This window comes from Eptesicus fuscus, chromosome 3 (assembly GCF_027574615.1).
Source record: "Eptesicus fuscus isolate TK198812 chromosome 3, DD_ASM_mEF_20220401, whole genome shotgun sequence".
In the NCBI taxonomy this organism is placed as follows: domain Eukaryota; kingdom Metazoa; phylum Chordata; class Mammalia; order Chiroptera; family Vespertilionidae; genus Eptesicus; species Eptesicus fuscus.
In genome coordinates, this window is record NC_072475.1 from 108,289,268 (window position 1) to 108,303,170 (window position 13,903).

The following is a 13,903-nucleotide window of genomic DNA, read 5'->3' on the forward strand; positions in this document are numbered from 1 at the left end:
TAGTGAGCTCTGGACTACCCTGATTTGTAGTTGATTATAGCTCAGAATCAGATCCTGGCTTGCTTGTCTTTTTACTGGCATGCCCGACTCCTGACATGTTTGTCAACAATTAGCATTTTGTTTTTTTGCTTTTTCAGGGACCTACATAGCACTTAGAGCTCCTATTTTCTATGCTCTCTAGCAGTGTTGGTGAGCATATCTCAAACAGTGTAAAAGAGCCTTCAGAAAAAGTGCAATCTATCCAGATCCCCCCACCCACCCCCAGCAAAATATAAACCCAGAGAGTCTCTAGAAATGGAACTACCATGTAACTCAGCATGAAAAGAATAGTGTGGACATTCAGGCATACCTTGTGACATCATCCCAAGTGATGCAGGGTCAGGGTCCCAACTTGTTTGTTCTACTATTGGTATACTATTCCCATTTAGACACTATCACTCTGTAGAGAGGGGAAAAAAAAGCAAAAATTTATGACATAAATATGGAGTCATTTTTCCTCTGTATTTTTTTTACCTTAAAGATAAACTTATCTCTTAAAGAATCATCCTCACTAATAACCATATGTAGGCTAATTATACCTCTTATTTTGTGAATATTTTCATTGCCTGATATATTAACATATTTTCACACAGTTTTCATATGATGGTATTCTATGGTCTTAAACTATCAGGTTTTAAGAATTCTTTGGCAGGTAATTTTTTTGAATCACATTGTTGAAAGGATTCCATAGAACTCCTATTATACTGCTTATATGATTTAACTTAATTAGACAAACATATGTACCTCTTTTCTTATCTCTAAGACATCACTTTTAAAAGAAATAGTGTGAGAATATACAGGAGTGGGCTTGTGCTGTAATTTGGAATTCAGGACCCTGTTTTTGTCCTTTGTTTTAACAAATTGCAGCAGGATCACAATTTTTTTAAATAAGAAAATTACCTTGGCACAACTTTCCCATTGGCATTTTGCCTTTTTTGATTACAAAGCTGAGGATCACATCAGTGAATTAGAAGACAGGGTAGAAAAAAATCACCCAATCAGAGAACAAAAAAAAAAACATAAAAAAAAAAACACTGAAAAACAGGAGGATAGCTTAAGGCAACTGTTAGACAACATAAAACATAACAATATTTTCAATTTTTTGACAAAAACTCTTAGTAAAGTCCGAATAGAGGAATCATATGTCAACACAGTAATGGCCATATATGACAAACCTACAGCAAACATCATACTTAATGGGCAAAAACTAAAACCATTTCCCCTAAAAGCAGGAACAAGACATGAATGTCTGCTTTCACCACTCCTATCCAACATAGTACTGGAAGTCCTAGCCACAGCAATTAGACAAGAAGAAATAAAAGGCATCCAAATTGGTGGGGAAAAAGAGGACATATGTAATACTTTCAACAATAAAGATTTAAAAAATAAAAACAAACAAAAATAAAGCCTATTTCACTGCATTTCTCTCTTACTTACTCAAAGACTTTACTCCTGAATTGTGCTTTCTCTCTCCTAAATTATCAATTTGCCCTCTGTAGGAAGTGGTTATAGGGTTAAGCCTCGGACTGACCCGCGGCAAAGTCACAAACAAGTCCCAAGCTTGGAAGGGCACAGTACTCTAAGCATAATTAAGCTTGATCCTGTAACTGATCCCTAGATCTTTCCTGGGTAGCTAGTGGGCTGTGGGAGGGGCAGCAACTGCTGCCAAAACAAGTGAAACTTACAAGAACACTGTCAATTGCCTTGTTTGTCCCTGATTATAAATAAAGCCTCAGCTTTGCAGTGTGGATCGGTTCTGTAGCCTCAGCCTGGCACAGAAAGATCCACCCTGGCTCCCAGCTTCATGAATCTATTTTTGCATCTTGTTTTCTTTATTTCTATTATTTTCTCAATCCCTGGCCGCCTCCATTTAGAACTGGTTCGTTCATCTCTCTTTCCGCGCAGGACACGGAAAAGGAAGATCCCCACCATGTCTGGTCCCCGCCGCATCAGGCCCCCGCACCCTCACTAAAGGTTAATTCTCATTATTTTGCAAACACATGGCACTGTCTCCCATTAAACTCACATCGCTTTCCAGTCATGGCCCCTTTCTGTATCCCCCTCTCTTTACTAAAAATCTTCTTGAAAAGATTGTCTAAATCCTCTATCCTATACTTTCTATTCATTCTTAAACATTATTTTATTGTGCAATATAGTACATGTAAAACACTGCGGAAAACATAATTTAGATGAAGGATGTATATTGATAGTTAATAGGTGACCAGTCCTATAATCATCACCTAAGTTAAAAATAAGGACATGGCCACATCCCAGCAGTTTCTTGTCATGTTCCTTTTTCTTCTCCCAATACATAACAATTACCTTAACTTTTATGGTAATTGTTTTCTTGCTTTTATATATATAGTTTAACTATTAATGTAGGCACCTATAAATACTACTTTGTTTTGCTTAGTTTTGAACATGTAATTAATACATGAAATCGCATAGCAGGTTCTCTTATATATTATTTTTATCTCAATATTACAAGAGCCACCTGTCTTACTGTTTATACTTCTAGTTTTTTTTTTTAATTTGTATTCCTGTGCATATGACTATAACACAATTTATTCTACCTAGAATCTATATACTTATGTTCTTTACTGTGTTTTTTTAATGCTATTGCATCAATCTTGCTTTTGTCTTCATTATGGCCCCAAACAGCTCTGTTCAAGGTTTCAGGTTGCCAAAGCCAATGAATAATTTCTATCCTTATTTTACTGAATCTTATTGACTTCATTTGACATAACATAATTTATCAGCTTCCTTTTTGGAGCAGTTTCTTCTTTTGGCTCCAGAGATTTAATTCCATCAATTTTTTTTCTATCCTTATGGTTGCTTCTTATCAGTGATTTTGCAGGCTTCTCCTCATAATATAAATTTTTAAGTGCTGGAATGCACCAGGATTTAGTCCTTGGATATTTTTCCTTTTATTCATACTCATGCTTAATGTCACACAAGCTATGGCTTTAAATATCATTCATAAGACCTCCCAAATTTATTTCTCCAGCCTGAGTCTCTCACCTAAATATCTGACTCTGCTAATTAAATGATTCCACTGTAGAAAATACCTAAAATTGAACTCTATTCTTCCCCTCCCCCTTATCCTGCTTCATTCTCAACTCGGAAAATAGTAACTACATTCTTTTGAATGCTTAGATAATAGCCATGTTATCATCCTTGACTTTTGTCTTTCCCTTACTCATATTAAAATATAATTTTCCAAATTAAAAGGTGTGGCTCTCGTGCAAGTATCAAATGAATGTGTGTCAAAGGTATATGTGAGGGAACCAGTAAGAAGTATTTATAAGAAAGTTAAATGAGAAATATTAGGGAATATTGGTGAGTTAGATATAAGATTGAGTAATATCTCACAGAGCAACAAACTATAACTTCTAAGGCTATGTTTTTCACTAGAAAAAAATATTTCAGTTCTACTAAACAGAAGTCTACAAGTTAACATGTAACTTCACTGAGCCTGGTACCTTGAATCCAGACAGAATGCACAAATCTACATAACATTTAGGTGGGACTTTGCTCCCATAAAACATTGAAGTCACATACCATCTACTTATTTACTTATTTAAAATTTTTACATAATTTTTCTTAACAATTAACATACAATCCACCAATAAATGCTGCTGACTCTAAAAATATTTTCAAGATTCAAACACTTCTTCTCATTGTCTTAGCTACCAACCTGGTCTAGCTCATAATCATCTCTTGCCCAGATATTTTCAATTGCTCCCCAACTGGTCTCTCTGCTTCTGCCCTTGTCTTTCTACATTTATTGTTTGTTTGTTTTTCATACTAAAAGTGGAGTGATCCTAATATGTTCAAAACATCCTAAGGGTTTCTCAACTCAGAATAAAATTGAGACTACCTTAGTCTACAATACATGAGCTTCTTTTTATGGCTAATTTCATCATCTTATCTTTAACTGGCAGTTGGAAGTACTCTGCTGATTACTCACTGAACAAGAAGTTTGAATTAATTTCTTCACTGCAATTATTTCTGTACTAGAAGCCCGGTGCATGAAATTCGTGCATGGCGGGGGGTTGTCCCTCAGCCCAGCCTGTACCCTCTCCAATCTGGGACTCCTGGAGGGATGTCTGACTGCCCATTTAGGCCCGATCCTGGTGGGATCGGGCATAAACGGGCAGTCGGACATCCCTCTCACAATCCAGGACTGCTGGCTCCCAACTGCTTGCCTGCCTGCCTTCCTGATTGCCCATAACCACTTCTGCCTGCCAGCCTGATCACCCCCTAACCACTCCGCTGCCAGCCTGGTTGATGCTTAACTGCTCCCCTGCCAGCCTGTTTGCCCCCAACTTCCCTCCTCTGCCAGCCTGGTCACCCCTAACTGCCCTCTCCTGCAGGGTTGATCACCTCCAACTGCCCTCCCTTGCAAGCCTGGTCCCTCTCAACTGCCCTCACTTGCAGGCCTGGTCCCTCACAACTGCCCTCCCTTGCAGGCTGGGTGCCTCGCAACTGCCCTCTCCTTTTGGCCATCTTGTGGTGGCCATCTTGTGTCCACATGGGGGCAGACATATTGTGTGTTGGAGTGATGGTCAATCTGCATAAAACTCTTTTATTAGATAGGATTATTAGATAGGATAGAGGCCTGGTACAGGGGTGAGGGCCAGCTGGTTTGCCCTGAAGAGTGTCCCGGATCAGGGTGGGGTTCCCTTGGGGCATGGGGCGGCCTGAGCGAGGGGCCTGTGGTGGTTTGCAGGCTAGCCACGTCCCCTGGCAACCTAAGCGGAGGCCCTGGTATCTGGAATTTATTTTCCTTCTACAATTGAAACTTTGTAGCCTGGAGCAGAGCCAAGCCTGCTGCTCCCTCCGGGGTGGCAGCCATTTCTGTGGCAGTTAATTCACCTTCTACAATTGAAACTTTGTTGCCTTAAGTGGGTGAGCCCGACCAGGGTGTGAGGAAAGCTTTGCTTCCCCTGTTGCTGACGGCAACCCTGGCCTGCTCTCTCAAGCTCCATTCTGTTGTTTGAATTTGTTTACCTTCTATAATTGAAACTTTGTAGCTTGAGTGGAGGCTTAGGCCTGCAACGGCTATTGGAAAGCTTGGCTTGCTCTGTTACCTGGGGAACCTTGCTCTCTGTGGCTGTAGCCATCTTGGATGGGGTTAATTTGCATACTCGCCCTGATTGGCTGGTGGGCGTGGCTTGGCTGGTGGGCATGGCTTATGTAGCGGAGTGATGGTTAATTTGCATATTACCATTTTATTAGAGAGGATTATTTTGGAAACTTCTTAAATAGCATTACTGTTAATAATTATGTAAGTGCAAGGCTGAGCAAAAGTAGGCATGCAGTTGTGAGTATGTGAAACATAATAGTTTATTCTTATATTAGTTATTAACTACTATATTCTTTTCCATGCAAATAACTGTAAACCTACTTTTGCCTACCCCTGTATAAACAAGTTCCACAAATCATAGATATTTTGTAGCCCAATTATTATAAACTAGAGGCCCGGTGCACAAAATTTGTGCACTTGGGGGGTGGAACGGGGGGTCGCCTCAGCCCAGCCTGTGCCCTCTTGCAGTCCAGGAGCCTTTGGTGGATGTTCGACTGCCGGAAGTCGGACATGCTTAGCACTGCTGCAGAGGCGGGAGAGGCTCCCGCCACCACCACTTTGCTCGCCAGCCGTGAGCCCGGATTCTGGCTGAGTGGTGCTCCCCCTGTGGAAGCGCACTGACCATCAGGGGCAATCCTATTGAACGGGATTGGGCTGAAACTGGCTCTCCGACATCACCCAAGGGGTCCTGGATTGCAAGAGGGCACAGGCCAGGCCAAGGGACCCCACCATTGCACAATCGGGGCTGAGGAGGGACCATGGGAGGGCTCTAGGGCATGACCGACCTGTCTCGCTCAGTCCCGATTGGCGGGACCCCAACAGCAAGCTAATCTACCAGTCAACTGTCTGCCCCCTGGTGATCAGTGCACATTGTAGCAAGCAGTTGAACGGCCTTAGCATATCATTAACATATTATGCTTTGATTGGTTGAATGAACTACTGGATTACCAGACACTTAGCATATTAGGCTTTTATTATATAGGATACTAGAGGCCCTTCATGCACGGGGGGCGGGAGGGGGAGAGGTGTCCCTCAGCCCAGCCTGCACCCTCTCCAATCTGGGACACCTCAAGGGATGTCTGACTGCACGTTTAGGCCTGATTCCACCGATTGGGCCTAAATGGGCAGTTGGACATCCCTCTTCCAATCCAGGACTGCTGGCTCCCAACTGCTCACCTGCCTGCCTGCCTAACCACACCTCTGCCAGCCTAATTGCCACCTAACTGCTCCCATGCTGGTCCGATTGTCCTTAACTGCCCTCCCCTGCCACCTGGTCACCCCTAAATGCCCTCCCCTGATGACCCAGTCACCCCTAACTTCCCTCCCTTGCCAGCCTGGTTGCCCCTAACTACTCTCCCCTGCTGGCCCGATTGCCCCCAACTGCCCTCCCCTGCTGGCATGGTCACCCCTAACTTCCCTCCCCTGCAGGCCTAGTCCCCACCAATTGCCCTCCCCTGCAGGTCTGGGTTCCCCCTAACTGCCCTCCCCTACAGGCCTGATTCCCCATGACTGCCCTCCCCTGCTGGCCTTATTGCCCACAACTACCCTCCTCTGCTGGCCATCTTCTGGATGCCATCTTGTGTCCACATGGGGGCGGCCATCTTTGACCACATGGGGGTGGCCATATTGTATGTTGGAGTGATGGTCAATTTGCACATTACTCTTTATTAGATAGGAGATATCTCCTATCTAATAAAGAGTAATGTGCAAATTGACCATCACTCCGCTACACCCACCAGCCACACCCACCAGTCAATCAGAGCAAGCATGCAAATTAACCCCAACCAAGATGGCTGCGGCCACAGAGAGCAGGAGGGAGGCTTGGGTTTCCCTGAAAATGGAGGAAGCCAACCTTTCCACACACCCTGGCGGGCCCAGGCCTCCACTCAAGGGTACAAAGTTTCAATCATAGAAGGTAAATAAATTCCAACAGAAATGTCAGCAGCCATGGAGCTGGAAAAGCAGGAGGCTAGGGTTGCCCTGGGCGATGGAGGAAGCCAAGCTTCTGCAGCCCTGGCCGGCTCAGGCCTTCACTCCAAGCTATAGAGTTTCAATTAAAGAAGATACATAAATTCCAACAGAAATGGCTGCCACCAGGGAGTGAGCAGGCGGCTTGGCTCCCCTCCAGGCTACAAAGTTTCAATTGTAGAAGATAAATAAATTCCAGATATGAGGGTCTCCGCTTGGGTCGCTGTGGGGCATGGCTGGCCTGCAAACCACCACAGGCCCCTCACCCAGGCCACCCCACACTCCAAGGGAACCCCCACCCTGATCCGGGACACCCTTCAGGGCAAACCAGCTGGCCCCCACCCATGCACCAGGCCTCTATCCTATCTAATAAAAGAGTAATATGCAGATTGACCATCACTCCAACAGACAAGATGGCTGCCCCATGTGGTCAAAGATCCTGTCCCCATGTGGACACAAGATGGCCAGCAGGGGAGGACAGTTGGGAGGGACCAGGCCTGAAAGGGAGGGCAGTTGGGGGCAATCAACCCTGCAGGGGAGGGCAGTTAGGGGTGACCAGGCCGGCAGAGGAGGGAAGTTGGGGGCAAACAGGCTGGCAGGGGAGCAGTTAGACATCAATCAGGCTGGCAGCGGAGTGGTTAGGGGGTGATCAGGCTGGCAGGCAGAAGCGGTTAGGGGCAATCAGAAAGGCAGGCAGGCGAACAGTTGGGAGCCAGCAGTCCTGGATTGTGAGAGGAATGTCCGACTGCCCATTTAACAGGCAATTGGACATCCCTTGAGGAGTCCCAGATTGGAGAGGGTGCAGGCTGGGCTGAGGGACACCCCTCCGTTCCGTGCATGAATTTCGTGCACCGGGCGTCTAATATATATATATATATCTTACCTTATAATAGACAAATATGCAAATTGACTGCACCTTCGCCACGCCCAAGCCACGCCCACCAACCAGACCACGCCCATCAACCATGCCCACCAGGAAACCATTGCAGGGACGTTGGGGTGTGGCGGAGCCCAAGGACCGGGAAAGCCGCAAGAGGCTTTCCCGGCCTTGGGCGCCAGCGGGGAACCTGCGCCGATCGCAGGAAACCACTGGGGGTTGGCTCCTGCGATTGGTAGCAGGGACGCTGGGTGCAGCCGAGCCCAAGGCCACCACCCGGGGCCAAGCCCGGACCCTGAAAGAAGGCAGAAGGCGGTGGCCACAGCCAAGGCCTGGGTCCCCGGTGCCGGCAGAAAACTGGTGCAGGCAGCCAGGTGAATGAAGGTCTATTGCACGAATCTTCGTGCAAATGGGCTACTAGTATATATATATATATATATATATATATATATATATATACCATTAACTTGTTATAAAGACCAAAAAATTGTTAATGTTAAGTCAAATTATCTATAAATAATGTAAGAAATATGTTAATTATCTTGCTCCAAACAATAAAGCAGGTACACTTATCATCTAACTGACAGCAAACAGCTCTTAATGTCTTCAGTAACCAAGGTGATGGTGATATCAGAGAAGTCCATTAAGATCATCGTTCATACCATTCATTTATTACAACAAAGAGAACTTCACCTGGAATCTCCCTGTATATCCCTGCTATTTAAATAGCAGTTAGTTTAAACACACACACAAAGTCAAACTCCATTATTTCTAGCACACCTCTTTCTAATAAACTGTATTCTCCTGAAATAAAACTCTATCTGATAAAACATTCACATATATTTATATAGGTACTGTTTTTTGCTGTTGAGATTATTCCCCAGCATCATCAGTGGTTAAAGGTGCAGGAGATACGGAAGAGTGGAAGGACATATTTCTGAGCAAGGTCCTAAGAAGTGGCTGCCACCTTGTCCCTCAGGTTTCAAAAGGAAAAGAAGCGAATGGATATATGCAAAGTTGACAAAATTTTGAATTGCTGTATTTGTACCCTTAATCAAGCTGAATATGACTCACACCTCTAAAAACAATATAAATCGCAAACCAATGGTTACACTCATAAATATAAGAAAAATTATGTTGATTTTAGCTCATTTCATTTCAACTTCAAACTTTCTCTTTTCAGCAGGATCCTGACTACAAATGAGAGGAATCAAACTACAACTACCTTAAGTAGAAAAGGAAATTTATTGATTCCATATCTGAAAAGTCCAGGGTCAGATCTTATTTCAACTGTGGCTGGACCCAGGGACTCAACATGTCTATTGCCACTTGCTCTTGTCCAGACAGACTCTCTTAAGGAGCAAGCTAGCCAAAGTAGACCCATCCATCACTCCAAAGACGCACATCAAGCCAGCTTAACAACCTCAGCTAAAAAATGATTTTTTCTTCATTTGATCTGGCAGATAATTCCTGGTGGAGAATCTGATTGGCCTAAATTGAATTCCGTGCCTCTCTCTATGCAACAGTGAGTACAGAAAAATGGGACAACCCCTTGTAAACCCCAAGTTGAGATCAAGAGCCCCACATGAGAGCAGGGTTTTGTTTACCAAAATAAATGGAAAAGGTTGCTGGGTAACTCATAACTATAGATTCCCTTGCATTTTACCGTGAATTTCCCCAACATTTTTTTCTCACATACTAGTATACTAGTATACTTTTCAATACATAGCAGCTACCATCTAGACTCTGAAATATACACATCTTTTCTCTGGTGTTCAAATTCTGCATTTATTCCCAAGTTTGGGATTTCTCCAGTTTATCTGCATTTGTCCTCTGGTCAGGACATGGGTCCTTTGGTGTGGCCAACCATGCTATTATCCAAACTCCCTTTCAGAATCTGTTACCTGTAACACAACATTCATGATACCAGGATTCCTAACTGTCTTTTTGTCCTCAAAGAATGCCATCACTCCTCCATATTTTTTTTTTTTTTATTGTTTAAAGTATTACATATGTCTCCCTTTACCCCAACTGACCCACAACCTGGCCATTCCCACCCCTGAGGGCAAGCTCCCACTACCCCAGTTTCTGTGTCCATTGGTTATGATAATATACATGCATAAAAGGCTTTTGGTTGACCTCTAATCCCCCTTCCCCTGTCTTCTCTCTGAGGTTGGACAGTCTGTTCAGTGCCACCTTGTATCTAGATCTAGTTTGTAAATCAATTTATGTTGATTATTATATACCACATATGGGTGAGAACATGTGATATTTATCTTTCACCAACTGGCTTATTTCCCTTAGCATAATGCTCTCCAGTTCCATCCATGCTGTTGCAAATGGTAAAAGTTCCTTATTTTTTAGAGCAGCGTAGTATGCCATTGTGTAGATGTACCAATTTTTTTAATCTACTCATCTGCTGATGGGTACTTGGGCTGTTTTCAAATTGTTGCTATTGCAAATTGTGCTGCTATGAACATAGGGGGCGTTTATCCTTTCTGATTGGTGTTTCTGGTTTCTTGGGATATATTCCTAGAACTGGGATTACTGGGTCAAATAGGAGTTCCATTCTTAACTTTTTAAGGAAATGCCATACTGTTTTCCACAGTGGCTGCACCAGTCTGCATTCCCACCAGCAGTGCACAAGGGTTCCTTTTTCTCCACATCTTCACCAGCACTTGTCTTTTGTTGATTTGTTGATGATAGCCATTCTGAGAGGTGTAAGATGGTACCTCATTGTTGTTTTGATTTTCATCTCTCAGATGATTAGTTACTTTGAGCATGTTTTCATATGCCTCTCAGCCTTCTGTACGTCCTCTTTTGAAAACTGTCTCTTTAGGTCCTTTGCCCATTTTTTGATTAGATTTTTATCTTCCTTTTGTTAAGTTGTATGAGTTCCCTGTAAATGTTGGATATTAAACCCTTAACAGAGATATCATTGGCAAATATGTTCTCCCATGCAGTGGGCTTTCTTGTTGTTTTGTTGATGGTTTCTTTTGCTGTGCAGAAGCTTTTTATTTTGATGTAGTCCCATTTGTTTACTTTCTCCTTAGTTTTCATTGCCCTTGGAGCTGTAATGGTAAAGATATTGCTATGACATGTGTCTGATATTTTGCTCCCTATGGAGTCTTCTAAGATTTTTATGGTTTCCCATTTACATTTAAGTCCCTCAACCATGTAGAGTTTGTTTTTGTGTATGGTGTAAGTTGGTGATCTAGTTTCATTTTCTTGCATGTGTCTGACAAATTTCCCAGTGCTATTTATTGAAGAGACTGTCTTGATTCCATTGTATGCTCTTGCATCCTTTGTTAAATATTAATTGAGCATAATGGCTTAGGTCAATTTCTGGGTTCTCTATTTGGTTCCATTGGTCTGTATGTCTGTTATTATGCCAGGACCAGGCAGTTTTTTGAGAACTGTGGCTTGGTAATATAGATTGATATATGGTATTGTGATCTCTCCAACTTTGTTCTTCTTTGTCAGGATTACTGTGGCTATTCGGGGTCTTTTTTTATTCCAGATGAATTTTTGGAGAGTTTGTTCTAGGTCTGGGAAATTTAATTGGGAGTGCATTAATTCTATAAATTGCTTTGGGTAGTGTGGACATTTTAATGACATTGATTCTACCAATCCATGAACACAGTTTGTTCTTCCACTTGTTTATGTATTCCTGTATCTCTTTTTTCAATGTCATGTAGTTTTCTGAGTACAGGTGTTTTACCTCCTGAGTAAGTTTATTCCAAGGTATCTTAATTTTTTTGTTGCAATGGTAAATGGGATTGTTTTTATAGTTTATCTCTCTGTGAGTTCATTATTGGTATATAAAAAAGCCATAGATTTCTGGATGTTAACTTTGTATCCTGCTATATTGCCAAATTCATTTATTAGCTCTAGTAGTTTTTTGATGGAGTCTTGAGGCTTTTCTATGTACAATATCATATCATCTGCCAATACTGATAACTTTACTTCCTCTTTTCCAATTTGGATGCCTTTTATTTCTTCTTCTTGTCTGATTTCTATGGCTAGCACTTCTAATACTATGTCGAACAGGAGTGGTGAAAGTGGGCATCCCTGTCTTGTTCCTGTTCTTAGGTGAAATGGTTTTAGCTTTTGCCCATTGAGTATGATGTTGGCTGTAGGTTTGTCATATAAAGTTTTTATTATGTTGAGGTATGATCCCTCTGTTCCCATTTTGCTGAGAGTCTTTATCAAGAAAGGGTGTTGGATTTTGTCAAATGCTTTTTTGCATTGATTGATAGGATTATGTAATTTGTATCTCTCAGTTTATTTATGTGATGTATCACATTTATTAACTTGTGGATATTGTACCATCCTTGCATCTTCAGAATAAATTTCACTTGGTCATGGTGTATGATCTTTCTAATATAATGCTGGATCTGATTTGCTAGAATTTTGTTGTGGATTTTATCATCTATGTTCATCAAGGATATTGGCCTGTAGTTCTCTTTCTCTGTGCTGTCTTTATCTGGTTTTGGGATTAGGGTAATGCTGTCTTCATAGAAAGAGCTTGGAAATATTCCTTCCTCTTAAATTTTTTGGAATAGTCTAAGAAAGATAGGTTTTAGTTCTTCTTTGAATACGTGGCAGAACTTCAAGCCATCCAGACCAGGGCTTCTGTTGGCTGGAAGATTTTTTTTACTGCTTCAATTTCTTTAATAGTTATGGGCCTATTCAGGTTTTTTATTCTTCCTGATTGTGTTTGAAAGGTTGTATTTTTCTAGGACTATGTCCATTTCATCTAGGTTGTCCAGTTTGTTGGAATAGAGTTGTTCATATCATTTTTTTCATAATCCTTTTTATTTCTGTGGGGTAGGGTGTCAGTTCACCTCTTTCATTTCTGATTTTGGTCATTTGGGTCCTCTCTCCTTGCTTCTTGGTGAGCCTGGCTAGAGGTTCATCTATCTTGTTTATCATTTCAAAGAACCAGCTCTTGGTTTTATTGATCTTTTTTTATTGTTTTCTTGGTCTCTATGCCGATTATTTCCATGGTGATCTCTATTATTTCCTTCCTTCTGCTTACTCTGGGCTTTTCTTGTTGATCTCTTCCTAATTTTTTTGAGTTGTATGGTTAGATAATTTTATTACCATTTTTTCTTGTTTTTTGAGGTAGGCCTGTAGAGCTATGAACTTCCCTCTCAAGACTGCTTTCACTGTGTCCCATAGATTTTGGATTGTTGTGTTTTCATTGTTGTTTATTACCAGGATGCTTTTAATTTATTCTTTCATCTCTTTGGTAACCCAATCATTGTTTAATGTCATGCTACTTATCCTCCAAATGTTTGATATTTTTTCATTGTTTTTATTGTAGTTCTAATTTTATGCCATTGTGATATAAAAGGTGCTCAATATTATTTCTATCTTCTTGAATTTGAAGAGACTTTGCTTATGTCTCAATATGTGGTCTATCTTTGAAAATGTACCATGTGCACTTGAGAAGAATGTATATTCGGTAGCTTTGGGGTGAAATGTCCTGAAAATGTCAATTAATTCCATCTGATGTAGAGATTCATTTAGGATTGATGTTTCTTTGCTGATTTTTTTGTTTAGGGGATTTATCCAGTGGTGTCAATGGGGTAATAAAGTCCCATAATATGCTATATTGCTATCAATCTCTCCCTTGATATCTTCATGAATTTTTTTAATGTATTTGAGTGCTCCTGTAATGGTTATATATATGTTTACCAGAGTTATATCCTCCTGTTGAATTGTTCCCTTTAGTATTATGAAGTGGCCTTCCTTATCTCTTGTTATGGCCTTCTCTTTGATGTCTAATTTGTCAGCTATAAGTATTGCTCCCCAGCTTTCTTTTAATTTCCATCATACTGAATTTTTTTTTTTTTCATCCCTGTACTATCAGTCAGTGTGAGTCCTTTGTTCTGAGGTGGATCTCTTGTAGACGGCAGATATAT